The following is a 24,151-nucleotide window of genomic DNA, read 5'->3' as shown; positions in this document are numbered from 1 at the left end:
AATTGGATGTAATTTAATACTTCGGCTAGGCAACAAATCCCGGGAAAATGTTAGAAAAGTACGGTGGAATAAAAATGTTGATAAGCCTACTGTAGGTAGTATTCTCAGCCGGTCTCCCTTGCGAGTACTAACCATGCCCGATGCAGATTAACTTCAGTGATCGGACATGAACTTGTGTATTCTGCATTGGTTTGGCAGTAGGCTGAATATTCGTCGCAATTGGATGTCATTTAATGCTACGGCTAGGCAACAAATCATAAGGAAAAGTTAGTATGTAGTGTGGAATAAAAATGTTGATGAGCCTACTGCACGTGGTAATCCCAGCCGGTCTCCCATGCAAGTACTAACCACGCCCGATGCAGCTTAACTTCAGTGATCGGACGAGAACTGGTGAATTCTGCAAAGGTTTGGCAGTAGGCTGAATATTCGTCGGAATTGGATGTCATTTATTGCTACGGCTAGGCAAAAAATCATTGGGTAAAAGTTAGTATGTAATTTGGAATAAAAATGTTGATGAGCCTACTGCACGTGGTATTCCCAGCCGGTCTCCCATGCAAGTACTAACCACACCAGATGCAGCTTAACTTCAGTGATCGGACAAGAACTGGTGTGTTCTGCAATGGTTTGACGGCTGGCTGAATATTTGTCAGAATTGCATGTCGTTTAACGCTTCGGCAAGGCAAAAAATCCCGGGAAAAAGTTTGTATGTACGGTGGAATAAAAATGTTGATAAGCCTACTGCACATGGTATTCCCAGCCGGTCTCCCATGCAAGTACTAACCACGCCTGACGCAGCTTAACTTCAGTGATCGGACGAGAACTGGTGTATTCTGCAATGGTTTGGCAATAGGCTGGATATTCGTCGGAATTGGATGTAATTTAATACTTCGGCTAGGCAAAAAATCCCGGGATAAAGTTAGTATGTACTGTGGAATAAAAATGTTGATGAGCCTAATGCACGTGGTATTCCCAGCCGGTCTCCCATGAAAGAACTAAACACGCCCGATGCAGCTTAACTTCAGTGGTCGGACAAGAACTGTTGTATTCTGAAATGGTTTGGCAGTAGGCTGGATATTCGTCGGAATTGGATGTAATTTAATACATTCGGCTAGGCAAAAAATCCCGGGAAAAAGTTACTATGTATGGTGGAATAAAAATGTTGATGAGCCTAATGCACGTGGTTTTCCCAGCCCTTCTCCCATGCAAGTACTAACCACGCCCAATGAGGCTTAACTTCGGTGATCAGACGAGAACTGGTGTATTCTGCTATGGTTTGGCAGTAGGCTGAATATTCGTCCGAATTGTATGTCATTTAAAGCTTCGTCTAGGCAAAAAATCATGGGAAAAAGTTTGTATGTAATGTGGAATAAAAATGTTGATGAGCCTACTGCACGTGGTATTCCCAGCCGGACTCCCGTGCAAGAACTAACCACGCTCGATGCTGCTTAACTTCAGTGAACGGACGAGAACTAGTGTATTCTGCAATGGTTTGGCAGTAGGCTGAATATTCGTCCGAATTGTATGTCATTTAATGCTTCGTCTAGGCAAAAAATCATGGGAAAAAGTTTGTATGTAATGTGGAATAAAAATGTTGATGAGCCTAATGCACGTGGTATTCCCAGCCGGTCTCCCATGCAAGTACTAACCACGCCCAATGCAGCTTAACTTCAGTGATCGGACGAGAACTGGTGTATTCGGCAATGGTTTGGCAGTAGGCTGAATATTTGTCCGAATTGTATGTCATTTAATGCTTCGTCTAGGCAAAAAATCATGGGAAAAAGTTTGTATGTAATGTTGAATAAAAATGTTGATAAGCCTACTGCACATGGTATTCCCAGCCGGTCTCCCATGCAAGTACTAACCACGCCCGACGCAGCTTAACTTCAGTGATCGGACGATAACTGGTGTATTTTGCAATGGTTTGGCAGTAGGCTGGATATTCGTCGGACTTGGATGTAATTTGATACTTCGGCTAGGCAAAAAATCCAAGGAAAAAGTTAGTATGTACGGTGGAATAAAAATGTTGATGAGCCTAATTCACGTGGTATTCCCAGCCAGTCTCCCATGCAAGTACTAACCACGCCCGATGCAGCTTAACTTCAGTGATCGGACGAGAACTGGTGTATTCTGCAATAAAAAAATGTTGATAAGCCTACTGCAGGTAGTATTCTCAGCCGGTCTCCCTTGCGAGTACTAACCATGCCCGATGCAGATTAACTTCAGTGATCGGACATGAACTTGTGTATTCTGCATTGGTTTGGCAGTAGGCTGAATATTCGTCGCAATTGGATGTCATTTAATGCTACGGCTAGGCAACAAATCATAGGAAAAAGTTAGTATGTACTGTGGAATAAAAATGTTGATGAGCCTAATGCACGTGGTATTCCCAGCCGGTCTCCCATGAAAGTACTAAACACGCCCGATGCAGCTTAACTTCAGTGGTCGGACGAGAACTGTTGTATTCTGAAATGGTTTGGCAGTAGGCTGGATATTCGTCGGAATTGGATGTAATTTAATACATTCGGCTAGGCAAAAAATCCCGGGAAAAAGTTACTATGTATAGTGGAATAAAAATGTTGATGAGCCTAATGCACGTGGTTTTCCCAGCCCTTCTCCCATGCAAGTACTAACCACGCCCAATGCAGCTTAACTTCGGTGATCAGACGAGAACTGGTGTATTCTGCTATGGTTTGGCAGTAGGCTGAATATTCGTCCGAATTGTATGTCATTTAAAGCTTCGTCTAGGCAAAAAATCATGGGAAAAAGTTAGTATGTAGTGTGGAATAAAAATGTTGATGAGCCTACTGCACGTGGTAATCCCAGCGGGTCTGCCATGCAAGTACTAACCACGCCCAATGCAGCTTAACATCTGTGATCGGTAGAGAACTGGTGTATTTTGCATTGGTTTGGCAGTAGGCTGAATATTCGTCGGAATTGGATGTAATTTAATACTTCGGCTAGGCAACAAATCCCGGGAAAATGTTAGAAAAGTACGGTGGAATAAAAATGTTGATAAGCCTACTGCAGGTAGTATTCTCAGCCGGTCTCCCTTGCGAGTACTAACCATGCCCGATGCAGATTAACTTCAGTGATCGGACATGAACTTGTGTATTCTGCATTGGTTTGGCAGTAGGCTGAATATTCGTCGCAATTGGATGTCATTTAATGCTACGGCTAGGCAACAAATCATAGGAAAAAGTTAGTATGTAGTGTGGAATAAAAATGTTGATGAGCCTACTGCACGTGGTAATCCCAGCCGGTCTCCCATGCAAGTACTAACCACGCCCGATGCAGCTTAACTTCAGTGATCGGACGAGAACTGGTGTATTCTGCAAAGGTTTGGCAGTAGGCTGAATATTCGTCGGAATTGGATGTCATTTATTGCTACGGCTAGGCAAAAAATCATGGGGTAAAAGTTAGTATGTAATTTGGAATAAAAATGTTGATGAGCCTACTGCACGTGGTATTCCCAGCCGGTCTCCCATGCAAGTACTAACCACACCAGATGCAGCTTAACTTCAGTGATCGGACAAGAACTGGTGTGTTCTGCAATGGTTTGACGGCTGGCTGAATATTTGTCAGAATTGCATGTCGTTTAACGCTTCGGCAAGGCAAAAAATCCCGGGAAAAAGTTTGTATGTACGGTGGAATAAAAATGTTGATAAGCCTACTGCACATGGTATTCCCAGCCGGTCTCCCATGCAAGTACTAACCACGCCTGACGCAGCTTAACTTCAGTGATCGGACAAGAACTGGTGTATTCTGCAATGGTTTGGCAGTAGGCTGGATATTCGTCGGAATTGGATGTAATTTAATACTTCGGCTAGGCAAAAAATCCCGGGATAAAGTTAGTATGTACTGTGGAATAAAAATGTTGATGAGCCTAATGCACGTGGTATTCCCAGCCGGTCTCCCATGAAAGTACTAAACACGCCCCATGCAGCTTAACTTCAGTGGTCGGACGAGAACTGTTGTATTCTGAAATGGTTTGGCAGTAGGCTGGATATTCGTCGGAATTGGATGTAATTTAATACATTCGGCTAGGCAAAAAATCCCGGGAAAAAGTTACTATGTATAGTGGAATAAAAATGTTGATGAGCCTAATGCACGTGGTTTTCCCAGCCCTTCTCCCATGCAAGTACTAACCACGCCCAATGCAGCTTAACTTCGGTGATCAGACGAGAACTGGTGTATTCTGCTATGGTTTGGCAGTAGGCTGAATATTCGTCCGAATTGTATGTCATTTAAAGCTTCGTCTAGGCAAAAAATCATGGGAAAAAGTTTGTATGTAATGTGGAATAAAAATGTTGATGAGCCTAATGCACGTGGTATTCCCAGCCGGTCTCCCATGCAAGTACTAACCACGCCCAATGCAGCTTAACTTCAGTGATCGGACGAGAACTGGTGTATTCGGCAATGGTTTGGCAGTAGGCTGAATATTTGTCCGAATTGTATGTCATTTAATGCTTCGTCTAGGCAAAAAATCATGGGAAAAAGTTTGTATGTAATGTTGAATAAAAATGTTGATAAGCCTACTGCACATGGTATTCCCAGCCGGTCTCCCATGCAAGTACTAACCACGCCCGACGCAGCTTAACTTCAGTGATCGAACGATAACTGGTGTATTTTGCAATGGTTTGGCAGTAGGCTGGATATTCGTCGGACTTGGATGTAATTTGATACTTCGGCTTGGCAAAAAATCCAAGGAAAAAGTTAGTATGTACGGTGGAATAAAAATGTTGATGAGCCTAATTCACGTGGTATTCCCAGCCAGTCTCCCATGTAAGTACTAACCACGCCCGATGCAGCTTAACTTCAGTGATCGGACGAGAACTGGTGTATTCTGCAATAAAAAAATGTTGATAAGCCTACTGCAGGTAGTATTCTCAGCCGGTCTCCCTTGCGAGTACTAACCATGCCCGATGCAGATTAACTTCAGTGATCGGACATGAACTTGTGTATTCTGCATTGGTTTGGCAGTAGGCTGAATATTCGTCGCAATTGGATGTCATTTAATGCTACGGCTAGGCAACAAATCATAGGAAAAAGTTAGTATGTAGTGTGGAATAAAAATGTTGATGAGCCTACTGCACGTGGTAATCCCAGCCGGTCTCCCATGCAAGTACTAACCACGCCCGATGCAGCTTACCTTCAGTGATCGGACGAGAACTGGTGTATTCTGCAAAGGTTTGGCAGTAGGCTGAATATTCGTCGGAATTGGATGTCATTTATTGCTACGGCTAGGCAAAAAATCATGGGGTAAAAGTTAGTATGTAATTTGGAATAAAAATGTTGATGAGCCTACTGCACGTGGTATTCTCAGCCGGTCTCCCATGCAAGTACTAACCACACCAGATGCAGCTTAACTTCAGTGATCGGACAAGAACTGGTGTGTTCTGCAATGGTTTGACGGCTGGCTGAATATTTGTCAGAATTGCATGTCGTTTAACGCTTCGGCAAGGCAAAAAATCCCGGGAAAAAGTTTGTATGTACGGTGGAATAAAAATGTTGATAAGCCTACTGCACATTGTATTCCCAGCCGGTCTCCCATGCAAGTACTAACCACACCAGATGCAGCTTAACTTCAGTGATCGGACAAGAACTGGTGTGTTCTGCAATGGTTTGACGGCTGGCTGAATATTTGTCAGAATTGCATGTCGTTTAACGCTTCGGCAAGGCAAAAAATCCCGGGAAAAAGTTTGTATGTACGGTGGAATAAAAATGTTGATGAGCCTAATTCACGTGGTATTCCCAGCCAGTCTCCCATGCAAGTACTAACCACGCCCGATGCAGCTTAACTTCAGTGATCGGACGAGAACTGGTGTATTCTGCAATAAAAAAATGTTGATAAGCCTACTGCAGGTAGTATTCTCAGCCGGTCTCCCTTGCGAGTACTAACCATGCCCGATGCAGATTAACTTCAGTGATCGGACATGAACTTGTGTATTCTGCTATGGTTTGGCAGTAGGCTGAATATTCGTCGCAATTGGATGTCATTTAATGCTTCGTCTAGGCAAAAAATCATGGGAAAAAGTTTGTATGTAATGTGGAATAAAAATGTTGATGAGCCTAATGCACGTGGTATTCCCAGCCGGTCTCCCATGCAAGTACTAACCACGCCCAATGCAGCTTAACTTCAGTGATCGGACGAGAACTGGTGTATTCGGCAATGGTTTGGCAGTAGGCTGAATATTTGTCCGAATTGTATGTCATTTAATGCTTCGTCTAGGCAAAAAATCATGGGAAAAAGTTTGTATGTAATGTTGAATAAAAATGTTGATAAGCCTACTGCACATGGTATTCCCAGCCGGTCTCCCATGCAAGTACTAACCACGCCCGACGCAGCTTAACTTCAGTGATCGAACGATAACTGGTGTATTTTGCAATGGTTTGGCAGTAGGCTGGATATTCGTCGGACTTGGATGTAATTTGATACTTCGGCTTGGCAAAAAATCCAAGGAAAAAGTTAGTATGTACGGTGGAATAAAAATGTTGATGAGCCTAATTCACGTGGTATTCCCAGCCAGTCTACCATGTAAGTACTAACCACGCCCGATGCAGCTTAACTTCAGTGATCGGACGAGAACTGGTGTATTCTGCAATAAAAAAATGTTGATAAGCCTACTGCAGGTAGTATTCTCAGCCGGTCTCCCTTGCGAGTACTAACCATGCCCGATGCAGATTAACTTCAGTGATCGGACATGAACTTGTGTATTCTGCATTGGTTTGGCAGTAGGCTGAATATTCGTCGCAATTGGATGTCATTTAATGCTACGGCTAGGCAACAAATCATAGGAAAAAGTTAGTATGTAGTGTGGAATAAAAATGTTGATGAGCCTACTGCACGTGGTAATCCCAGCCGGTCTCCCATGCAAGTACTAACCACGCCCGATGCAGCTTACCTTCAGTGATCGGACGAGAACTGGTGTATTCTGCAAAGGTTTGGCAGTAGGCTGAATATTCGTCGGAATTGGATGTCATTTATTGCTACGGCTAGGCAAAAAATCATGGGGTAAAAGTTAGTATGTAATTTGGAATAAAAATGTTGATGAGCCTACTGCACGTGGTATTCTCAGCCGGTCTCCCATGCAAGTACTAACCACACCAGATGCAGCTTAACTTCAGTGATCGGACAAGAACTGGTGTGTTCTGCAATGGTTTGACGGCTGGCTGAATATTTGTCAGAATTGCATGTCGTTTAACGCTTCGGCAAGGCAAAAAATCCCGGGAAAAAGTTTGTATGTACGGTGGAATAAAAATGTTGATAAGCCTACTGCACATTGTATTCCCAGCCGGTCTCCCATGCAAGTACTAACCACACCAGATGCAGCTTAACTTCAGTGATCGGACAAGAACTGGTGTGTTCTGCAATGGTTTGACGGCTGGCTGAATATTTGTCAGAATTGCATGTCGTTTAACGCTTCGGCAAGGCAAAAAATCCCGGGAAAAAGTTTGTATGTACGGTGGAATAAAAATGTTGATGAGCCTAATTCACGTGGTATTCCCAGCCAGTCTCCCATGCAAGTACTAACCACGCCCGATGCAGCTTAACTTCAGTGATCGGACGAGAACTGGTGTATTCTGCAATAAAAAAATGTTGATAAGCCTACTGCAGGTAGTATTCTCAGCCGGTCTCCCTTGCGAGTACTAACCATGCCCGATGCAGATTAACTTCAGTGATCGGACATGAACTTGTGTATTCTGCATTGGTTTGGCAGTAGGCTGAATATTCGTCGCAATTGGATGTCATTTAATGCTACGGCTAGGCAACAAATCATAGGAAAAAGTTAGTATGTAGTGTGGAATAAAAATGTTGATGAGCCTACTGCACGTGGTAATCCCAGCCGGTCTCCCATGCAAGTACTAACCACGACCAATGCAGCTTAACTTCAGTGATCGGACGAGAACTGGTGTATTCTGCAAAGGTTTGGCAGTAGGCTGAATATTCGTCGGAATTGGATGTCATTTATTGCTACGGCTAGGCAAAAAAATCATGGGGTAAAAGTTAGTATGTAATTTGGAATAAAAATGTTGATGAGCCTACTGCACGTGGTATTCCCAGCCGGTCTCCCATGCAAGTACTAACCACACCAGATGCAGCTTAACTTCAGTGATCGGACAAGAACTGGTGTGTTCTGCAATGGTTTGACGGCTGGCTGAATATTTGTCAGAATTGCATGTCGTTTAACGCTTCGGCAAGGCAAAAAATCCCGGGAAAAAGTTTGTATGTACGGTGGAATAAAAATGTTGATAAGCCTACTGCACATTGTATTCCCAGCCGGTCTCCCATGCAAGTACTAACCACGCCTGACGCAGCTTAACTTCAGTGATCGGACGAGAACTGGTGTATTCTGCAATGGTTTGGCAGTAGGCTGGATATTCGTCGGAATTGGATGTAATTTAATACTTCGGCTAGGCAAAAAATCCCGGGATAAAGTTAGTATGTACTGTGGAATAAAAATGTTGATGAGCCTAATGCACGTGGTATTCCCAGCCGGTCTCCCATGAAAGTACTAAACACGCCCGATGCAGCTTAACTTCAGTGGTCGGACGAGAACTGTTGTATTCTGAAATGGTTTGGCAGTAGGCTGGATATTCGTCGGAATTGGATGTAATTTAATACATTCGGCTAGGCAAAAAATCCCGGGAAAAAGTTACTATGTATAGTGGAATAAAAATGTTGATGAGCCTAATGCACGTGGTTTTCCCAGCCCTTCTCCCATGCAAGTACTAACCACGCCCAATGCAGCTTAACTTCGGTGATCAGACGAGAACTGGTGTATTCTGCTATGGTTTGGCAGTAGGCTGAATATTCGTCCGAATTGTATGTCATTTAAAGCTTCGTCTAGGCAAAAAATCATGGGAAAAAGTTAGTATGTAGTGTGGAATAAAAATGTTGATGAGCCTACTGCACGTGGTAATCCCAGCGGGTCTGCCATGCAAGTACTAACCACGCCCAATGCAGCTTAACATCTGTGATCGGTAGAGAACTGGTGTATTTTGCATTGGTTTGGCAGTAGGCTGAATATTCGTCGGAATTGGATGTAATTTAATACTTCGGCTAGGCAACAAATCCCGGGAAAATGTTAGAAAAGTACGGTGGAATAAAAATGTTGATAAGCCTACTGCAGGTAGTATTCTCAGCCGGTCTCCCTTGCGAGTACTAACCATGCCCGATGCAGATTAACTTCAGCGATCGGACATGAACTTGTGTATTCTGCATTGGTTTGGCAGTAGGCTGAATATTCGTCGCAATTGGATGTCATTTAATGCTACGGCTAGGCAACAAATCATAGGAAAAAGTTAGTATGTAGTGTGGAATAAAAATGTTGATGAGCCTACTGCACGTGGTAATCCCAGCCGGTCTCCCATGCAAGTACTAACCACGCCCAATGCAGCTTAACTTCAGTGATCGGACGAGAACTGGTGTATTATGCAAAGGTTTGGCAGTAGGCTGAATATTCGTCGGAATTGGATGTCATTTATTGCTACGGCTAGGCAAAAAATCATGGGGTAAAAGTTAGTATGTAATTTGGAATAAAAATGTTGATGAGCCTACTGCACGTGGTATTCCCAGCCGGTCTCCCATGCAAGTACTAACCAAACCAGATGCAGCTTAACTTCAGTGATCGGACAAGAACTGGTGTGTTCTGCAATGGTTTGACGGCTGGCTGAATATTTGTCAGAATTGCATGTCGTTTAACGCTTCGGCAAGGCAAAAAATCCCGGGAAAAAGTTTGTATGTACGGTGGAATAAAAATGTTGATAAGCCTACTGCACATGGTATTCCCAGCCGGTCTCCCATGCAAGTACTAACCACGCCTGACGCAGCTTAACTTCAGTGATCGGACGAGAACTGGTGTATTCTGCAATGGTTTGGCAGTAGGCTGGATATTCGTCGGAATTGGATGTAATTTAATACTTCGGCTAGGCAAAAAATCCCGGGATAAAGTTAGTATGTACTGTGGAATAAAAATGTTGATGAGCCTAATGCACGTGGTATTCCCAGCCGGTCTCCCATGAAAGTACTAAACACGCCCCATGCAGCTTAACTTCAGTGGTCGGACGAGAACTGTTGTATTCTGAAATGGTTTGGCAGTAGGCTGGATATTCGTCGGAATTGGATGTAATTTAATACATTCGGCTAGGCAAAAAATCCCGGGAAAAAGTTACTATGTATAGTGGAATAAAAATGTTGATGAGCCTAATGCACGTGGTTTTCCCAGCCCTTCTCCCATGCAAGTACTAACCACGCCCAATGCAGCTTAACTTCGGTGATCAGACGAGAACTGGTGTATTCTGCTATGGTTTGGCAGTAGGCTGAATATTCGTCCGAATTGTATGTCATTTAAAGCTTCGTCTAGGCAAAAAATCATGGGAAAAAGTTTGTATGTAATGTGGAATAAAAATGTTGATGAGCCTACTGCACGTGGTATTCCCAGCCGGACTCCCGTGCAAGAACTAACCACGCTCGATGCTGCTTAACTTCAGTGAACGGACGAGAACTAGTGTATTCTGCAATGGTTAGGCAGTAGGCTGAATATTCGTCCGAATTGTATGTCATTTAATGCTTCGTCTAGGCAAAAAATCATGGGAAAAAGTTTGTATGTAATGTGGAATAAAAATGTTGATGAGCCTAATGCACGTGGTATTCCCAGCCGGTCTCCCATGCAAGTACTAACCACGCCCAATGCAGCTTAACTTCAGTGATCGGACGAGAACTGGTGTATTCGGCAATGGTTTGGCAGTAGGCTGAATATTCGTCCGAATTGTATGTCATTTAATGCTTCGTCTAGGCAAAAAATCATGGGAAAATGTTTGTATGTAATGTTGAATAAAAATGTTGATGAGCCTACTGCACGTGGTATTCCCAACCGGTCTCCCATGCAAGTACTAACCACGCCCGATGCAGCTTAACTTCAGTGATCGGACAAGAACTGGTGTGTTCTGCAATGGTTTGACAGTAGGCTGAATATTCGTCAGAATTGCATGTCGTTTAAAGCTTCGGCAAGGCAAAAAATCCCGAGAAAAAGTTGGTATGTACGGTGGACTAAAAATGTTGATAAGCCTACTGCACATGGTATTCCCAGCCGGTCTCCCATGCAAGTACTAACCACGCCCGATGCAGCTTAACTTCAGTGATCGGACGAGAACTGGTGTATTCTGCAATAAAAAAATGTTCATCAGCCTACTGCACGTGGTTTTCCCAGCCGGTCTCCCATGCAAGTACTAATCACGCCCGATGCAGCTTATCTTCAGTGATCAGACGAGAACTGGTGTATTCTGCATTGGATGGGCAGTAGGCTGAATATTCGTCGGAATTGGATGTCATTTAATGCTACGGCTAGGCAAAAAATTATAGGAAAAAGTTAGTATGTAATGTGGAATAAAAATGTTGATGAGCCTACTGCACGTGGTATTCCCAGCCGGTCTCCCATGCTAGTACTAACCACGCCCAATGCAGCGTAACTTCTGTGATCCGACGAGAACTGGTGTATTCTGCAATGGTTTTGCAGTAGGCTGAATATTCGTCGGAATTGGATGTCATTTAATGCTACGGCTAGGCAAAAAATCATGGGTAAAAGTTATTATGTACGGTGGAATAAAAATGTTGATGAGCCTAATGCATGTGGTATTCCCAGATGGTCTCCCATGCAAGTACTAACCACGCCCGATGCAGCTTAACTTCAGTGATCGGACAAGAACTGGTGTGTTCTGCAATGGTTTGACAGTAGGCAGAATATTCGTCCGAATTGTATGTCATTTAATGCTTCGTCTAGGCAAAAAATCATGGGAAAAATTTGGTATGTAATGTGGAATAAAAATGTTGATGAGCCTATTGCACGTGGTATTCCCAGCCGGTCTTGCGTGCAACAACTAACCACGCCCGATGCGGCTTAACTTCAGTGATCGGACATGAACTGGTGTATTCTGCAATAAAAATGTTCATCAGCCTACTGCACGTGGTATTCCCAGCCGGTCTCCCAAGCTAGTACTAACCACGACCAAAGCAGCTTAACTTCTGTGATCCGATGAGAACTGGTGTATTCTGCAATGGTTTTGCAGTAGGCTGAATATTCGTCGGAATTGGATGTCATTTAATGCTACGGCTAGGCAAAAAATCATGAGTAAAAGTTAGTATGTAATGTGGAATAAAAATGTTGATGAGCCCACTGCACGTGGTATTCCCAGCCGGTCTCCCATGCAAGTACTAACCACGCCCGATGCAGCTTAACTTCAGTGATCAGACGAGAACTGGTGTATTCTGCAATGGTTTGGCAGTAGGCTGGATATTCGTCGGAATTGGATGTAATTTAATACTTCGGCTAGGCAAAAAATCCCATGAAAAAGTTATTATGTACGGTGGAATAAAAATGTTGATGAGCCTACTGCATGTGGTATTCCCAGCCGGTCTTGCGTGCAACAACTAACAACGCCCGATGCGGCTTAACTTCAGTGATCGGACGAGAACTGGTGTATTCTGCAATAAAAATGTTCATCAGCCTACTGCACGTGGTATTCCCAGCCAGTCTCCCATGCAAGTACTAACCACGCCCGATGCAGCTTAACTTCAGTGATCGGACAAGAACTGGTGTATTCTGCAATGGTTTGGCAGTAGGCTGAATATTCATCGGAATTGGATGTCATTTAATGCTACGGCTAGGCAAAAAATCATAGGAAAAGTTAGTATGTACGGTGGAATAAAAATGCTGATGAGCCTAATGCACGTGGTATTCCCAGCCGGTCTCCCATAGAAGTACTAACCACGCCCGATGCAGCTTAACTTCAGTGATCGGACGAGAACTGGTGTATTCTTCAATGGGTTGGCAGTTGGCTGAATATTCGTCCGAATTGTATGTCATTTAATGCTTCGTCTAGGCAAAAAAATCATAGGAAAAAGTTGGTATGTAATGTGAAATAAAAATGTTGATGAGCCTACTGCACGTGGTATTCCCAGCCGGTCTTGCGTGCAACAACTAACCACGCCCGATGCGGCTTAACTTCAGTGATCGAACGAGAACTGGTGTATTCTGCAATAAAAATGTTCATCAGCCTACTGCACGTGGTATTCCCAGCCGGGCTCCCATGCAAGTACTAACCACGCCCGACGCAGCTTAACTTCAGTGATCGGACGAGAACTGGTGAATTCTGCAATGGGTTGGCAGTAGGCTGAATGTTCGTCGGAATTGGATGTCGTTTAACGCTTCGGCTAGGCAAAAAATCCCATGAAAATGTTGGTATGTACGGTGGAATAATAATGTTGATAAGACTACTGCAAGCGGTATTCCCAGCCAGTCTCCCATGCAAGTACTAACCACGCCAGATGCAGCTTAACTTCAGTGATTGGACGAGAACTGGTGTATTCTGCAATGGTTTGTCAGTAGGCTGAATATTCGTCCGAATTGTATGTCATTTAATGCTTCGTCTAGGCAAAAAATCATGGGAAAAAGTTTGTATGTAATGTGGAATAAAAATGTTGATGAGCCTAATGCACGTGGTATTCCCAGCCGGTCTCCCATGCAAGTACTAACCACGCCCAATGCAGCTTAACTTCAGTGATCGGACGAGAACTGGTGTATTCGGCAATGGTTTGGCAGTAGGCTGAATATTCGTCCGAATTGTATGTCATTTAATGCTTCGTCTAGGCAAAAAATCATGGGAAAAAGTTTGTATGTAATGTTGAATAAAAATGTTGATGAGCCTACTGCACGTGGTATTCCCAACCGGTCTCCCCTGCAAGTACTAACCACGCCCGATGCAGCTTAACTTCAGTGATCGGACAAGAACTGGTGTGTTCTGCAATGGTTTGACAGTAGGCTGAATATTCGTCAGAATTGCATGTCGTTTAACGCTTCGGCAAGGCAAAAAATCCCGAGAAAAAGTTGGTATGTATGGTGGACTAAAAATGTTGATAAGCCTACTGCACATGGTATTCCCAGCCGGTCTCCCATGCAAGTACTAACCACGCCCGATGCAGCTTAACTTCAGTGATCGGACGAGAACTGGTGTATTCTGCAATAAAAAAATGTTCATCAGCCTACTGCACGTGGTTTTCCCAGCCGGTCTCCCATGCAAGTACTAATCACGCCCGATGCAGCTTATCTTCAGTGATCAGACGAGAACTGGTGTATTCTGCATTGGATGGGCAGTAGGCTGAATATTCGTCGGAATTGGATGTCATTTAATGCTACGGCTAGGCAAAAAATTATAGGAAAAACTTAGTATGTAATGTGGAATAAAATTGTTGATGAGCCTACTGCACGTGGTATTCCCAGATGGTCTCCCATGCAAGTACTAACCACGCCCGATGCAGCTTAACTTCAGTGATCGGACAAGAACAGGTGTGTTCTGCAATGGTTTGACAGTAGGCAGAATATTCGTCCGAATTGTATGTCATTTAAAGCTTCGTCTAGGCAAAAAATCATGGGAAAAATTTGGTATGTAATGTGGAATAAAAATGTTGATGAGCCTACTGCACGTGGTATTCCCAGCCGGTCTTGCGTGCAACAACTAACCACGCCCGATGCGGCTTAACTTCAGTGATCGGACATGAACTGGTGTATTCTGCAATAAAAATGTTCATCAGCCTACTGCACGTGGTATTCTCTGCCGGTCTCCCATGCAAGTACTAACCACGCCCGACGCAGCTTAACTTCAGTGATCGGACGAGAACTTGTGTATTCTGCAATGGTTTGGCATTAGGCTGGATATTCGTCGGAATTGGATGTAATTTAATACTTCGGCTAGGCAAAAAATCCCGGGAAAAAGTTAGTATGTACGGTGGAATAAAAATGTTGATGAGCCTAATGCACGTGGTATTCCCAGCCGGTCTCCCAAGCTAGTACTAACCACGACCAAAGCAGCTTAACTTCTGTGATCCGATGAGAACTGGTGTATTCTGCAATGGTTTTGCAGTAGGCTGAATATTCGTCGAAATTGGATGTCATTTAATGCTACGGCTAGGCAAAAAATCATGAGTAAAAGTTAGTATGTAATGTGGAATAAAAATGTTGATGAGCCCACTGCACGTGGTATTCCCAGCCGGTCTCCCATGCAAGTACTAACCACGCCCGATGCAGCTTACCTTCAGTGATCAGACAAGAACTGGTGTATTCTGCAATGGTTTGGCAGTAGGCTGGATATTCGTCGGAATTGGATGTAATTTAATACTTCGGCTAGGCAAAAAATCCCATGAAAAAGTTATTATGTACGGTGGAATAAAAATGCTGATGAGCCTACTGCATGTGGTATTCCCAGCCGGTCTTGCGTGCAACAACTAACAACGCCCGATGCGGCTTAACTTCAGTGATCGGACGAGAACTGGTGTATTCTGCAATAAAAATGTTCATCAGCCTACTGCACGTGGTATTCCCAGCCAGTCTCCCATGCAAGTACTAACCACGCCCGATGCAGCTTAACTTCAGTGATCGAACAAGAACTGGTGTATTCTGCAATGGTTTGGCAGTAGGCTGAATATTCATCGGAATTGGATGTCATTTAATGCTACGGCTAGGCAAAAAATCATAGGAAAAGTTAGTATGTACGGTGGAATAAAAATGCTGATGAGCCTAATGCACGTGGTATTCCCAGCCGGTCTCCCAAGCTAGTACTAACCACGACCAAAGCAGCTTAACTTCTGTGATCCGATGAGAACTGGTGTATTCTGCAATGGTTTTGCAGTAGGCTGAATATTCGTCGGAATTGGATGTCATTTAATGCTACGGCTAGGCAAAAAATCATGAGTAAAAGTTAGTATGTAATGTGGAATAAAAATGTTGATGAGCCCACTGCACGTGGTATTCCCAGCCGGTCTCCCATGCAAGTACTAACCACGCCCGATGCAGCTTAACTTCAGTGATCAGACGAGAACTGGTGTATTCTGCAATGGTTTGGCAGTAGGCTGGATATTCGTCGGAATTGGATGTAATTTAATACTTCGGCTAGGCAAAAAATCCCATGAAAAAGTTATTATGTACGGTGGAATAAAAATGTTGATGAGCCTACTGCATGTGGTATTCCCAGCCGGTCTTGCGTGCAACAACTAACAACGCCCGATGCGGCTTAACTTCAGTGATCGGACGAGAACTGGTGTATTCTGCAATAAAAATGTTCATCAGCCTACTGCACGTGGTATTCCCAGCCAGTCTCCCATGCAAGTACTAACCACGCCCGATGCAGCTTAACTTCAGTGATCGGACAAGAACTGGTGTATTCTGCAATGGTTTGGCAGTAGGCTGAATATTCATCGGAATTGGATGTCATTTAATGCTACGGCTAGGCAAAAAATCATAGGAAAAAGTTGGTATGTAATGTGGAATAAAAATGTTGATGAGCCTACTGCACGTGGTATTCCCAGCCGGTCTTGCGTGCAACAACTAACCACGCCCGATGCGGCTTAACTTCAGTGATCGGACGAGAACTGGTGTATTCTTCAATGGGTTGGCAGTTGGCTGAATATTCGTCCGAATTGTATGTCATTTAATGCTTCGTCTAGGCAAAAAATCATAGGAAAAAGTTGGTATGTAATGTGGAATAAAAATGTTGATGAGCCTACTGCACGTGGTATTCCCAGCCGGTCTTGCGTGCAACAACTAACCACGCCCGATGCGGCTTAACTTCAGTGATCGAACGAGAACTGGTGTATTCTGCAATAAAAATGTTCATCAGCCTACTGCACGTGGTATTCCCAGCCGGGCTCCCATGCAAGTACTAACCACGCCCGACGCAGCTTAACTTCAGTGATCGGACGAGAACTGGTGAATTCTGCAATGGGTTGGCAGTAGGCTGAATGTTCGTCGGAATTGGATGTCGTTTAACGCTTCGGCTAGGCAAAAAATCCCATGAAAATGTTGGTATGTACGGTGGAATAATAATGTTGATAAGACTACTGCAAGCGGTATTCCCAGCCAGTCTCCCATGCAAGTACTAACCACGCCAGATGCAGCTTAACTTCAGTGATTGGACGAGAACTGGTGTATTCTGCAATGGTTTGTCAGTAGGCTGAATATTCGTCCGAATTGTATGTCATTTAATGCTTCGTCTAGGCAAAAAATCATGGGAAAAAGTTAGTATGTAATGTGGAATAAAAATGTTCAGAAGCCTACTGCACGTGGTATTCCCAGCCGGTCTCCCATGCAAGTACTAACCACGCCCGATGCAGCTTAACTTCAGTGATCGGACGAGAACTGGTGTATTCTTCAATGGGTTGGCAGTTGGCTGAATATTCGTCCGAATTGTATGTCATTTAATGCTTCGTCTAGGCAAAAAATCATGGGAAAAAGTTGGTATGTAATGTGGAATAAAAATGTTGATGAGCCTACTGCACGTGGTATTCCCAGCCGGTCTTGCGTGCAACAACTAACCACGCCCGATGCGGCTTAACTTCAGTGATCGAACGAGAACTGGTGTATTCTGCAATAAAAATGTTCATCAGCCTACTGCACGTGGTATTCCCAGCCGGGCTCCCATGCAAGTACTAACCACGCCCGACGCAGCTTAACTTCAGTGATCGGACGAGAACTGGTGAATTCTGCAATGGGTTGGCAGTAGGCTGAATGTTCGTCGGAATTGGATGTCGTTTAACGCTTCGGCTAGGCAAAAATCCCGTGAAAATGTTGGTATGTACGGTGGAATAAAAATGTTGATAAGACTACTGCAAGCGGTATTCCCAGCCGGTCTCCCATGCAAGTACTAACCACGCCCGATGCAGCTTAACTTAAGAGATCGGACAAGAACTGGTGTGTTCTGCAATGGTTTGACTGGAGGCTGAATATTCGTCAGAATTGCATGTCGTTTAACGCTTCGGCAAGGCAAAAAATCCCGGGAAAAAGTAGGTATGTACGGTGGAATAAAAATGCTGATAAGCCAACAGCACATGGTTATCCGAGCCGGTCTCCCATGCAAGTACTAAACACGCCCGATGCAGCTTAACTTCAGTGATCGGACGAGAACTGGTGTATTCTGCAATGGTTTGGCAGTAGGCTGAATATTCGTCCGAATTGTACGTCATTTAATGCTTCGTCTAGGCAAAAAATCATGGAAAAAAGTTAGTATGTAATGTGGAATAAAAATGTTGATGAGCCTACTGCACGTGGTATTCCCAACCGGTCTCCCGTGCAAGAACTAACCACGCCCGATGCGGCTTAACTTCAGTGATCGGACGAGAACTGGTGTATTCTGCACTAAAAATGTTCATCAGCCTACTGCACGTGGTATTCCCAGCCGGTCTCCTAGGCAAGTACTAAAAACGCCCGATGCAGCTTAACTTGAGTGATCGGACGAGAACTGGTGTATTCTGCAATGGTTTGTCAGTAGGCTGAATTTTCGTCGGAATTGAATGTCAATTAATGTTTGGGCTAGGCATAAAATCAAGGGAAAAAGATAGTATGTACGGTGGAATAAAAATGTTGATGAGCCTAATGCACATGGTATTCCAGGCAGGTCTCCCATGCAACCACGCCCGATGCAGCTTAACTTCAGTGATCAGACGAGAACTGGTGTATTCTGCAATGCTTTGGCAGTAGGCTGAATATTCGTCCGAATTGTATGTCATTTAATGCTTCGTCTAGGCAAAAAATCATGGGAAAAAGTTAGAATGTAATGTGGAATAAAAATGTTGATGGGCCTACTGCACGTGGTATTCCCAGCCGGTCTCCCGTGCAAGTCCTAACCATGCCCGATGCGGCTTAACTTCAGTGATCGGACGAGAACTGGTGTATTCTGCAATGGTTTGGCAGTAGGCTGAATATTCGTCGGAATTGGATTTCAATTAATATTTCGGCTAGGCAAATAATCAAGGGAAAAAGATAGTACGTACGGTGGAATAAAAATGTTGATAAGCCTACTGCACGTGGCATTCCCAGCAGGTCTCCCATGCAAGTACTAACCACGCCCGATGCAGCTTAACCTCAGTGGTCGGACGAGAACTGGTGTACTCTGCAATGGTTTGGCAGTAGGCTGAATATTCGTTGGAATTGGATGTCATTTAATGCTACGGCTAGGCAAAAAATCATGGGTAAAATTTAGTATGTAATGTGGAATAAAAATGTTGATGAGCCTACTGCATGTGGTATTCCCAGCCGGTCTCCCATGCAAGTACTAAACACGCCCGATGTAGCTTAACATCAGTGATCGGACAAGAACTTGTGTGTTCTGCAATGGTTTGACAGTAGGCTGTATATTCGTCAGAATTGCATGTAGTTTAACACTTCGGCAAGGCAAAAAATCCCGGAAAAAAGTTGGTATGTGCGGTGGAATAAAAATGTTGAAAAGCCTACTGCACATGGTATTCCCAGCCGGTTTCCTGTGAAAGTACTAACCACGCCCGATGCAGCTTAACTTCAGTGATCGGACGAGAACTGTTGTATTCTGCAATTGTTTGGCAGTAGGCTGAATATTCGTCCGAATTGTACGTCATTTAATGCTTCGTCTACGCAAAAAATCATGGAAAAAAGTTTGTATGTAATGTGGAATAAAAATGTTGATGAGCCTACTGCACGTGGTATTCCCAGCCGGTCTCTCGTGCAAGAACTAACCACGCCCGATGCGGCTTAACTTCAGTGATCGGACGAGAACTGGTGTATTCTGCAATAAAAATGTTCATCATCCTACTGCACGTGGTATTCCCAGCCGGTCTCCCAGGCAAGTACTAAAAACGCCCGATGCAGCTTAACTTCAGTGATCGGACGAGAACTGGTGTATTCTGCAATGGTTTGGCAGTAGGCTGAATATTCGTCAGAATTGGATGTCATTTAATGTTACGGCTAGGCAAAAAATCATGGGTAAATGTTAGTATGTAATGTGGAATAAAAATGTTGATGAGCCTACTGCACGTGGTATTCTCAGCCGGTCTCCCATGCAAGTATTAACCACGCCGATGCAGCATAAATTCAGTGATCAAACGAGAACTGGTGTGTTCTGCAATGGTTTGACAGTAGGCTGAATATTCGTCGGAATTGCATGTCGTTTAACGCATCGGTAAGGTAAAAATCCCGGGAAAAAGTTGGTATGTACGGTGGAATAAAAATGTTGAGAAGCCTACTGCACATGGTATTCCCAGCCGGTCTCCCATGCAAGTACTAACCACGCCCGATGCAACTTAACTTCAGTGATCGGACAAGAACTGGTGTATTCTGCGTTGGTTTTGCAGTAGGCTGAATATTCGTCGGAATTGGATGTCATTTAATGCTACGGCTAGGCAAAAAATCATGGGTAAAAGTTAGTATGTAATGTGGAATAAAAATGTTGATGAGCCTACTGCACGTCGTATTCCCAGCCGGTCTCCCATGCAAGTACTAACCACACCTGATGCAGCTTAACTTCAGTGATCAGACAAGAACTGGTGTGTTCTGCAATGGTTTGACAGTAGGCTGAATATTCGTCGGAATTGCATGTCGTTTAACGCTTCGGTAAGGCAAAACATACCGGGAAAAAGTAGCTGTAGCATTAAATGACATCCAATTCCGACGAATATTCAGCTTACTGCCAAACCATTGCAGAATACACCAGTCCGATCGCTGAAGATAAGCTGCATCGGGCGTGGTTAGTACTTGCATGGGAGACCTGTTGGGAATACCACGTGCAGTAGGCTGATGAACATTTTTATTGCAGAATACACCAGTTCTCGTCCGATCACTGAAGTTAAGCTGCATCGGGCGTGGTTAGTACTTGCATGGGATACTAGCTGGGAATACCACGTGCATTAGGCTCATCAACATTTTTATTCCACCGTACATACTAAATTTTTCCCGGGATTTTTTGCCTAGCCGAAGTATTAAATTACATCCAATTCCGACGAATATCCAGCCTACTGCCAAACCATTGCAGAATTCACCAGTTCTCGTACGACCACTGAAGTTAAGCTGCATCGGGCGCGTTTAGTACTTGCATGGGAGATCGGCTGGGAATACCACGTGCAGTAGGCTCATCAACATTTTTATTCCACATTACATACTAACTTTTTCCTATAATTTTTGCCTAGCCGTAGCATTAAATGACATCCAATTGCGACGAATATTCAGCATACTGCCAAACCAATGCAGAATACACCAGTTCTCGTCTGATCACTGAAGTTAAGCTGCATCAGGCGTTTTTAGTACTTGCCTGGGAGACCGGCTGGGAATACCACGTGCAGTAGGCTGATGAACATTTTTATTGCAGAATACACCAGTTCTCGTCCGATTACTGAAGTTAAGCCGCATCGGGCGTGGTTAGTACTTGCATGGGAGACTAGCTGGGAATACCACATGCATTAGGCTCATCAACATTTTTATTCCACCGTACATACTAACTTTTTCCCGGGATTTTTTGCCTAGCCGAAGTATTAAATTACATCCAATTCCGACGAATATCCAGCCTACTGCCAAACCATTGCAGAATTCACCAGTTCTCGTCCGACTACTGAAGTTAAGCTGCATCGGGCGCGTTTAGTACTTGCATGGGAGATCGGCTGGGAATACTACGTGCAGTAGGCTCATCAACATTTTTATTCCACATTACATACTAACTTTTTACTATAATTTTTTGCCTAGCCGTAGCATTAAATGACATCCAATTGCGACGAATATTCAGCCTACTGCCAAACCAATGCAGAATACACCAGTTCTCGTCCGATCACTGAAGTTATTCTGCATCAGGCATGTTAGTACTTGCATGGGAGACCGGCTGGGAATACCACGAGCAGTATGCTTATCAACATTTTTATTCCACCGTACATACAAACTTTTCCCCGGGATTTGTTGCCTAGCCGAAGTATTAAATTACATCCAATTCCGAAGAATATTCAGCCTACTGCCAAACCATTGCAGAATACACCAGTTCTCCTCCGATCTCTGAAGTTAAGCTGCATCAGGCGTGGTTAATACTTGCATGGGAGACCGGCTGGAAATACCACGTGTAGTAGGCTTATCAACATTTTTATTCCACCGTACATGCCAAATTTTTCCTGGGATTTGTTGCCTAGTGGAAACATTAATTGAAATCCAATTCCGACAAAAATTTAGACTACTGCCAAACCATTGCAGAATACACCAGTTCTCGTCTGATCACTGAATTTAAGCTGCATCGGGCGTGGTTAGTACTTGCATGGGAGACCGGCTGAGAATACCACGTGCAGTAGGCCCATCAACATTTTTATTCCACATTACATTCTAACATTTTCCCATACTTTTTTGGCCAGACGAAGCGTTTAATGACATACAATTCCGACGAATTATCAGCCTACTGCCAAACCTTTGCAGAATACACCAGTTGTCGTCCGATCACTGAAGTTAAGCTGCATCGGGCGTGGTTAGTACTTGCATGGGAGACAGGCTGGGAATACCACGTGCATTTGGCTCATCAACATTTTTATTCCACCATACATACTAACGTTTTCCCGGGATTTTTTGCCTAGCCGAAGTATTAAATTACATCCAATTCCGACGAATATTCAACCTACTGCCAAACCATTGCAGAATACACCAGTTCTCGTCCGATCTCTGAAGTTAAGCTGCATCGGGCGTGGTTAGTACTTGCTTGGGAGACAGGCTGAGAATACCAAGTGCAGTAGGCTCATCAACATTTTTATTCCACATTACATACTAACTTTTACTCATGATTTTTTGCCTAGCCGTAGCATTACATGACATCCAGTTCCGTCGAATATTCAGCCTACTGCCAAACCATAGCAGAATACACCAGTTCTCGTCTGATCACTGAAGTTAAGCTGCATCAGGCGTTTTTAGTACTTGCCTGGGAGACCGGCTGGGAATACAACGTGCAGTAGGCTGATGAACATTTTTATTGCAGAATACACCAGTTCTCGTCCGATTACTGAAGTTAAGCCGCATCGGGCGTGGTTAGTTCTTGCACGGGAGACCGGCTGGGAATACCACGTGCAGTAGGCTCATCAACATTTTTATTCCACATTACATACTCACTTTTTCTCATGATTTTTTGCCTAGACGAAGCATTAAATGACATACAATTCGAACGAATATTCAGCCTACTGCCAAACCATTGCAGAATACACCTGTTCTCGTCCGATCACTGAAGATAAGCTGCATCGGGCGTGGTTAGTACTTGCATGGGAGACTGGCTGGGAATACCATGTGCATTAGGCTCATCAACATTTTTATTCCACCGTACATTCTAACTTTTTCCCGGGATTTTTTGCCTAGCCGAAGTATTAAATTACATCAAATTCCGACGAATATTCAGCCTACTGACAAACCATTGCAGAATACACCAGTTCTCCTCCGATCACTGATGTTAAGCCCACTGGACGTGGTTAGTATTTGCAAAGGAGACGGGCTGAGAATACCACACGAAGTTGGATCATCAACATTTTTATTCCACCGTACATACTAACTTTTTCGCGGGATTTTTTGCCTAGCCGAAGCGTTAAACGACATCCAATTCTGACGAATACTCAGCCTACTGCCAAACCATTGCAGAATACACCAGTTCTCGTACGATCACTGAAGTTAAGCTGCATCAGGCTTGGTTAGTACTTGCATGGGAGACTGGCTGGGAATACCACGTGCAGTAGGCTGATGAACATTTTTATTGCAGAATACACCAGTCTCGTCCGATCACTGAAGTTAAGCCGCATAGGGCGTGGTTAGTTCTTGCACGGGAGACCGGCTGCGAATGCCACGTGCAGTAGGCTCATCAACATTTTTAGTCCACATTACATACTAAATTTTTCCCATGATTTTTTGCCTAGACGAAGCATTAAATAACATACAAATACGAATATTCAGCCTACTGTCAAACCATTGCAGAACACACCAGTTCTTGTCCGATCACTGACGTTAAGATGCATCGGGCGTGGTTAGTACTTGCATGGGAGACCGGCTGGGAATACCACGTGCAGTAGGCTCATCAACATTTTTATTCCACATTACATACTAACTTTTACCCAAAATTTGTTTTGCCTAGCCGTAGCATTAAATGACATCCAATTCCGACGAATGTTCAGCCTACTGCCAAACCATTGAAGAATACACCAGTTCTCGTCGGATCACTGAAGTTAAGCTGCATCAGGCGTGGTTACTACTTGCATGGGAGACTGGCTGTGAATACCACGTGCAGTAGGCTCATCAACATTTTTATTCCACATTACATACACAATTTTTCCTATGATTTTTTGCCTAGCCGTAGCATTAAA

At 43.9% G+C, this 24,151-nt stretch overlaps 77 pseudogenes; 13 read left to right on the top strand and 64 right to left on the bottom strand.

The window, feature by feature from the left end:
• Positions 1-299: 299 nt before the first annotated feature.
• LOC146749425 (5S ribosomal RNA) lies at positions 300-419 on the bottom strand (annotated as a pseudogene).
• A 97-nt stretch (positions 420-516) lies between these two features.
• LOC146749424 (5S ribosomal RNA) lies at positions 517-636 on the bottom strand (annotated as a pseudogene).
• Positions 637-732: 96 nt separating this feature from the next.
• LOC146749423 (5S ribosomal RNA) lies at positions 733-852 on the bottom strand (annotated as a pseudogene).
• A 529-nt stretch (positions 853-1,381) lies between these two features.
• LOC146749422 (5S ribosomal RNA) lies at positions 1,382-1,501 on the bottom strand (annotated as a pseudogene).
• Positions 1,502-1,597: 96 nt separating this feature from the next.
• LOC146749421 (5S ribosomal RNA) lies at positions 1,598-1,717 on the bottom strand (annotated as a pseudogene).
• A 96-nt stretch (positions 1,718-1,813) lies between these two features.
• LOC146749420 (5S ribosomal RNA) lies at positions 1,814-1,933 on the bottom strand (annotated as a pseudogene).
• Positions 1,934-2,365: 432 nt separating this feature from the next.
• On the bottom strand, positions 2,366-2,485 carry LOC146749419 (5S ribosomal RNA; annotated as a pseudogene).
• Positions 2,486-2,582: 97 nt separating this feature from the next.
• LOC146749418 (5S ribosomal RNA) lies at positions 2,583-2,702 on the bottom strand (annotated as a pseudogene).
• A 96-nt stretch (positions 2,703-2,798) lies between these two features.
• Positions 2,799-2,918, bottom strand: LOC146749417 (5S ribosomal RNA; annotated as a pseudogene).
• A 313-nt stretch (positions 2,919-3,231) lies between these two features.
• LOC146749416 (5S ribosomal RNA) lies at positions 3,232-3,351 on the bottom strand (annotated as a pseudogene).
• Positions 3,352-3,448: 97 nt separating this feature from the next.
• LOC146749415 (5S ribosomal RNA) lies at positions 3,449-3,568 on the bottom strand (annotated as a pseudogene).
• Positions 3,569-3,664: 96 nt separating this feature from the next.
• LOC146749414 (5S ribosomal RNA) lies at positions 3,665-3,784 on the bottom strand (annotated as a pseudogene).
• A 96-nt stretch (positions 3,785-3,880) lies between these two features.
• Positions 3,881-4,000, bottom strand: LOC146749413 (5S ribosomal RNA; annotated as a pseudogene).
• A 97-nt stretch (positions 4,001-4,097) lies between these two features.
• On the bottom strand, positions 4,098-4,217 carry LOC146749412 (5S ribosomal RNA; annotated as a pseudogene).
• Positions 4,218-4,313: 96 nt separating this feature from the next.
• On the bottom strand, positions 4,314-4,433 carry LOC146749411 (5S ribosomal RNA; annotated as a pseudogene).
• Positions 4,434-4,529: 96 nt separating this feature from the next.
• LOC146749410 (5S ribosomal RNA) lies at positions 4,530-4,649 on the bottom strand (annotated as a pseudogene).
• Positions 4,650-5,081: 432 nt separating this feature from the next.
• On the bottom strand, positions 5,082-5,201 carry LOC146749409 (5S ribosomal RNA; annotated as a pseudogene).
• A 97-nt stretch (positions 5,202-5,298) lies between these two features.
• On the bottom strand, positions 5,299-5,418 carry LOC146749408 (5S ribosomal RNA; annotated as a pseudogene).
• A 648-nt stretch (positions 5,419-6,066) lies between these two features.
• LOC146749407 (5S ribosomal RNA) lies at positions 6,067-6,186 on the bottom strand (annotated as a pseudogene).
• A 96-nt stretch (positions 6,187-6,282) lies between these two features.
• LOC146749406 (5S ribosomal RNA) lies at positions 6,283-6,402 on the bottom strand (annotated as a pseudogene).
• A 432-nt stretch (positions 6,403-6,834) lies between these two features.
• Positions 6,835-6,954, bottom strand: LOC146749405 (5S ribosomal RNA; annotated as a pseudogene).
• Positions 6,955-7,051: 97 nt separating this feature from the next.
• On the bottom strand, positions 7,052-7,171 carry LOC146749404 (5S ribosomal RNA; annotated as a pseudogene).
• A 648-nt stretch (positions 7,172-7,819) lies between these two features.
• On the bottom strand, positions 7,820-7,939 carry LOC146749403 (5S ribosomal RNA; annotated as a pseudogene).
• A 98-nt stretch (positions 7,940-8,037) lies between these two features.
• On the bottom strand, positions 8,038-8,157 carry LOC146749402 (5S ribosomal RNA; annotated as a pseudogene).
• A 96-nt stretch (positions 8,158-8,253) lies between these two features.
• Positions 8,254-8,373, bottom strand: LOC146749401 (5S ribosomal RNA; annotated as a pseudogene).
• Positions 8,374-8,469: 96 nt separating this feature from the next.
• On the bottom strand, positions 8,470-8,589 carry LOC146749400 (5S ribosomal RNA; annotated as a pseudogene).
• A 97-nt stretch (positions 8,590-8,686) lies between these two features.
• LOC146749399 (5S ribosomal RNA) lies at positions 8,687-8,806 on the bottom strand (annotated as a pseudogene).
• A 96-nt stretch (positions 8,807-8,902) lies between these two features.
• Positions 8,903-9,022, bottom strand: LOC146749398 (5S ribosomal RNA; annotated as a pseudogene).
• A 313-nt stretch (positions 9,023-9,335) lies between these two features.
• LOC146749397 (5S ribosomal RNA) lies at positions 9,336-9,455 on the bottom strand (annotated as a pseudogene).
• A 313-nt stretch (positions 9,456-9,768) lies between these two features.
• Positions 9,769-9,888, bottom strand: LOC146749396 (5S ribosomal RNA; annotated as a pseudogene).
• Positions 9,889-9,984: 96 nt separating this feature from the next.
• Positions 9,985-10,104, bottom strand: LOC146749395 (5S ribosomal RNA; annotated as a pseudogene).
• A 97-nt stretch (positions 10,105-10,201) lies between these two features.
• On the bottom strand, positions 10,202-10,321 carry LOC146749394 (5S ribosomal RNA; annotated as a pseudogene).
• A 312-nt stretch (positions 10,322-10,633) lies between these two features.
• Positions 10,634-10,753, bottom strand: LOC146749393 (5S ribosomal RNA; annotated as a pseudogene).
• A 96-nt stretch (positions 10,754-10,849) lies between these two features.
• On the bottom strand, positions 10,850-10,969 carry LOC146749392 (5S ribosomal RNA; annotated as a pseudogene).
• Positions 10,970-11,185: 216 nt separating this feature from the next.
• Positions 11,186-11,305, bottom strand: LOC146749391 (5S ribosomal RNA; annotated as a pseudogene).
• A 96-nt stretch (positions 11,306-11,401) lies between these two features.
• On the bottom strand, positions 11,402-11,521 carry LOC146749390 (5S ribosomal RNA; annotated as a pseudogene).
• A 96-nt stretch (positions 11,522-11,617) lies between these two features.
• LOC146749389 (5S ribosomal RNA) lies at positions 11,618-11,737 on the bottom strand (annotated as a pseudogene).
• A 214-nt stretch (positions 11,738-11,951) lies between these two features.
• On the bottom strand, positions 11,952-12,071 carry LOC146749388 (5S ribosomal RNA; annotated as a pseudogene).
• Positions 12,072-12,167: 96 nt separating this feature from the next.
• LOC146749387 (5S ribosomal RNA) lies at positions 12,168-12,287 on the bottom strand (annotated as a pseudogene).
• A 214-nt stretch (positions 12,288-12,501) lies between these two features.
• On the bottom strand, positions 12,502-12,621 carry LOC146749386 (5S ribosomal RNA; annotated as a pseudogene).
• A 95-nt stretch (positions 12,622-12,716) lies between these two features.
• LOC146749385 (5S ribosomal RNA) lies at positions 12,717-12,836 on the bottom strand (annotated as a pseudogene).
• Positions 12,837-13,051: 215 nt separating this feature from the next.
• LOC146749384 (5S ribosomal RNA) lies at positions 13,052-13,171 on the bottom strand (annotated as a pseudogene).
• Positions 13,172-13,483: 312 nt separating this feature from the next.
• LOC146749383 (5S ribosomal RNA) lies at positions 13,484-13,603 on the bottom strand (annotated as a pseudogene).
• A 96-nt stretch (positions 13,604-13,699) lies between these two features.
• On the bottom strand, positions 13,700-13,819 carry LOC146749382 (5S ribosomal RNA; annotated as a pseudogene).
• A 216-nt stretch (positions 13,820-14,035) lies between these two features.
• On the bottom strand, positions 14,036-14,155 carry LOC146749381 (5S ribosomal RNA; annotated as a pseudogene).
• A 96-nt stretch (positions 14,156-14,251) lies between these two features.
• Positions 14,252-14,371, bottom strand: LOC146749380 (5S ribosomal RNA; annotated as a pseudogene).
• Positions 14,372-14,585: 214 nt separating this feature from the next.
• On the bottom strand, positions 14,586-14,705 carry LOC146749379 (5S ribosomal RNA; annotated as a pseudogene).
• Positions 14,706-14,801: 96 nt separating this feature from the next.
• On the bottom strand, positions 14,802-14,921 carry LOC146749378 (5S ribosomal RNA; annotated as a pseudogene).
• Positions 14,922-15,017: 96 nt separating this feature from the next.
• LOC146749377 (5S ribosomal RNA) lies at positions 15,018-15,137 on the bottom strand (annotated as a pseudogene).
• A 214-nt stretch (positions 15,138-15,351) lies between these two features.
• On the bottom strand, positions 15,352-15,471 carry LOC146749376 (5S ribosomal RNA; annotated as a pseudogene).
• Positions 15,472-15,566: 95 nt separating this feature from the next.
• LOC146749375 (5S ribosomal RNA) lies at positions 15,567-15,686 on the bottom strand (annotated as a pseudogene).
• Positions 15,687-15,782: 96 nt separating this feature from the next.
• Positions 15,783-15,902, bottom strand: LOC146749374 (5S ribosomal RNA; annotated as a pseudogene).
• Positions 15,903-16,116: 214 nt separating this feature from the next.
• Positions 16,117-16,236, bottom strand: LOC146749373 (5S ribosomal RNA; annotated as a pseudogene).
• A 430-nt stretch (positions 16,237-16,666) lies between these two features.
• On the bottom strand, positions 16,667-16,786 carry LOC146749372 (5S ribosomal RNA; annotated as a pseudogene).
• Positions 16,787-17,098: 312 nt separating this feature from the next.
• Positions 17,099-17,218, bottom strand: LOC146749371 (5S ribosomal RNA; annotated as a pseudogene).
• Positions 17,219-17,432: 214 nt separating this feature from the next.
• Positions 17,433-17,552, bottom strand: LOC146749370 (5S ribosomal RNA; annotated as a pseudogene).
• Positions 17,553-17,863: 311 nt separating this feature from the next.
• LOC146749369 (5S ribosomal RNA) lies at positions 17,864-17,983 on the bottom strand (annotated as a pseudogene).
• Positions 17,984-18,197: 214 nt separating this feature from the next.
• LOC146749368 (5S ribosomal RNA) lies at positions 18,198-18,317 on the bottom strand (annotated as a pseudogene).
• A 305-nt stretch (positions 18,318-18,622) lies between these two features.
• Positions 18,623-18,742, bottom strand: LOC146749367 (5S ribosomal RNA; annotated as a pseudogene).
• A 96-nt stretch (positions 18,743-18,838) lies between these two features.
• LOC146749366 (5S ribosomal RNA) lies at positions 18,839-18,958 on the bottom strand (annotated as a pseudogene).
• A 312-nt stretch (positions 18,959-19,270) lies between these two features.
• On the bottom strand, positions 19,271-19,390 carry LOC146749365 (5S ribosomal RNA; annotated as a pseudogene).
• Positions 19,391-19,604: 214 nt separating this feature from the next.
• LOC146749364 (5S ribosomal RNA) lies at positions 19,605-19,724 on the bottom strand (annotated as a pseudogene).
• Positions 19,725-20,034: 310 nt separating this feature from the next.
• LOC146749363 (5S ribosomal RNA) lies at positions 20,035-20,154 on the bottom strand (annotated as a pseudogene).
• A 96-nt stretch (positions 20,155-20,250) lies between these two features.
• Positions 20,251-20,370, bottom strand: LOC146749362 (5S ribosomal RNA; annotated as a pseudogene).
• Positions 20,371-20,476: 106 nt separating this feature from the next.
• On the top strand, positions 20,477-20,590 carry LOC146749361 (5S ribosomal RNA; annotated as a pseudogene).
• A 214-nt stretch (positions 20,591-20,804) lies between these two features.
• LOC146749360 (5S ribosomal RNA) lies at positions 20,805-20,924 on the top strand (annotated as a pseudogene).
• A 95-nt stretch (positions 20,925-21,019) lies between these two features.
• LOC146749359 (5S ribosomal RNA) lies at positions 21,020-21,139 on the top strand (annotated as a pseudogene).
• A 214-nt stretch (positions 21,140-21,353) lies between these two features.
• Positions 21,354-21,473, top strand: LOC146749358 (5S ribosomal RNA; annotated as a pseudogene).
• A 311-nt stretch (positions 21,474-21,784) lies between these two features.
• On the top strand, positions 21,785-21,904 carry LOC146749357 (5S ribosomal RNA; annotated as a pseudogene).
• A 96-nt stretch (positions 21,905-22,000) lies between these two features.
• On the top strand, positions 22,001-22,120 carry LOC146749356 (5S ribosomal RNA; annotated as a pseudogene).
• A 96-nt stretch (positions 22,121-22,216) lies between these two features.
• On the top strand, positions 22,217-22,336 carry LOC146749355 (5S ribosomal RNA; annotated as a pseudogene).
• A 96-nt stretch (positions 22,337-22,432) lies between these two features.
• Positions 22,433-22,552, top strand: LOC146749354 (5S ribosomal RNA; annotated as a pseudogene).
• A 96-nt stretch (positions 22,553-22,648) lies between these two features.
• On the top strand, positions 22,649-22,768 carry LOC146749353 (5S ribosomal RNA; annotated as a pseudogene).
• Positions 22,769-22,982: 214 nt separating this feature from the next.
• Positions 22,983-23,102, top strand: LOC146749352 (5S ribosomal RNA; annotated as a pseudogene).
• Positions 23,103-23,413: 311 nt separating this feature from the next.
• On the top strand, positions 23,414-23,533 carry LOC146749351 (5S ribosomal RNA; annotated as a pseudogene).
• Positions 23,534-23,743: 210 nt separating this feature from the next.
• On the top strand, positions 23,744-23,863 carry LOC146749350 (5S ribosomal RNA; annotated as a pseudogene).
• Positions 23,864-23,961: 98 nt separating this feature from the next.
• On the top strand, positions 23,962-24,081 carry LOC146749349 (5S ribosomal RNA; annotated as a pseudogene).
• Positions 24,082-24,151: the final 70 nt, after the last annotated feature.

Source organism: Saccoglossus kowalevskii, chromosome 2 (genome assembly GCF_978046115.1).
Source record: "Saccoglossus kowalevskii chromosome 2, keSacKowa6.1, whole genome shotgun sequence".
NCBI classification, from domain to species: domain Eukaryota; kingdom Metazoa; phylum Hemichordata; class Enteropneusta; family Harrimaniidae; genus Saccoglossus; species Saccoglossus kowalevskii.
Note: the sequence above shows the minus strand (reverse complement) of the source record. Positions and strands in the feature narration are given on the sequence as shown.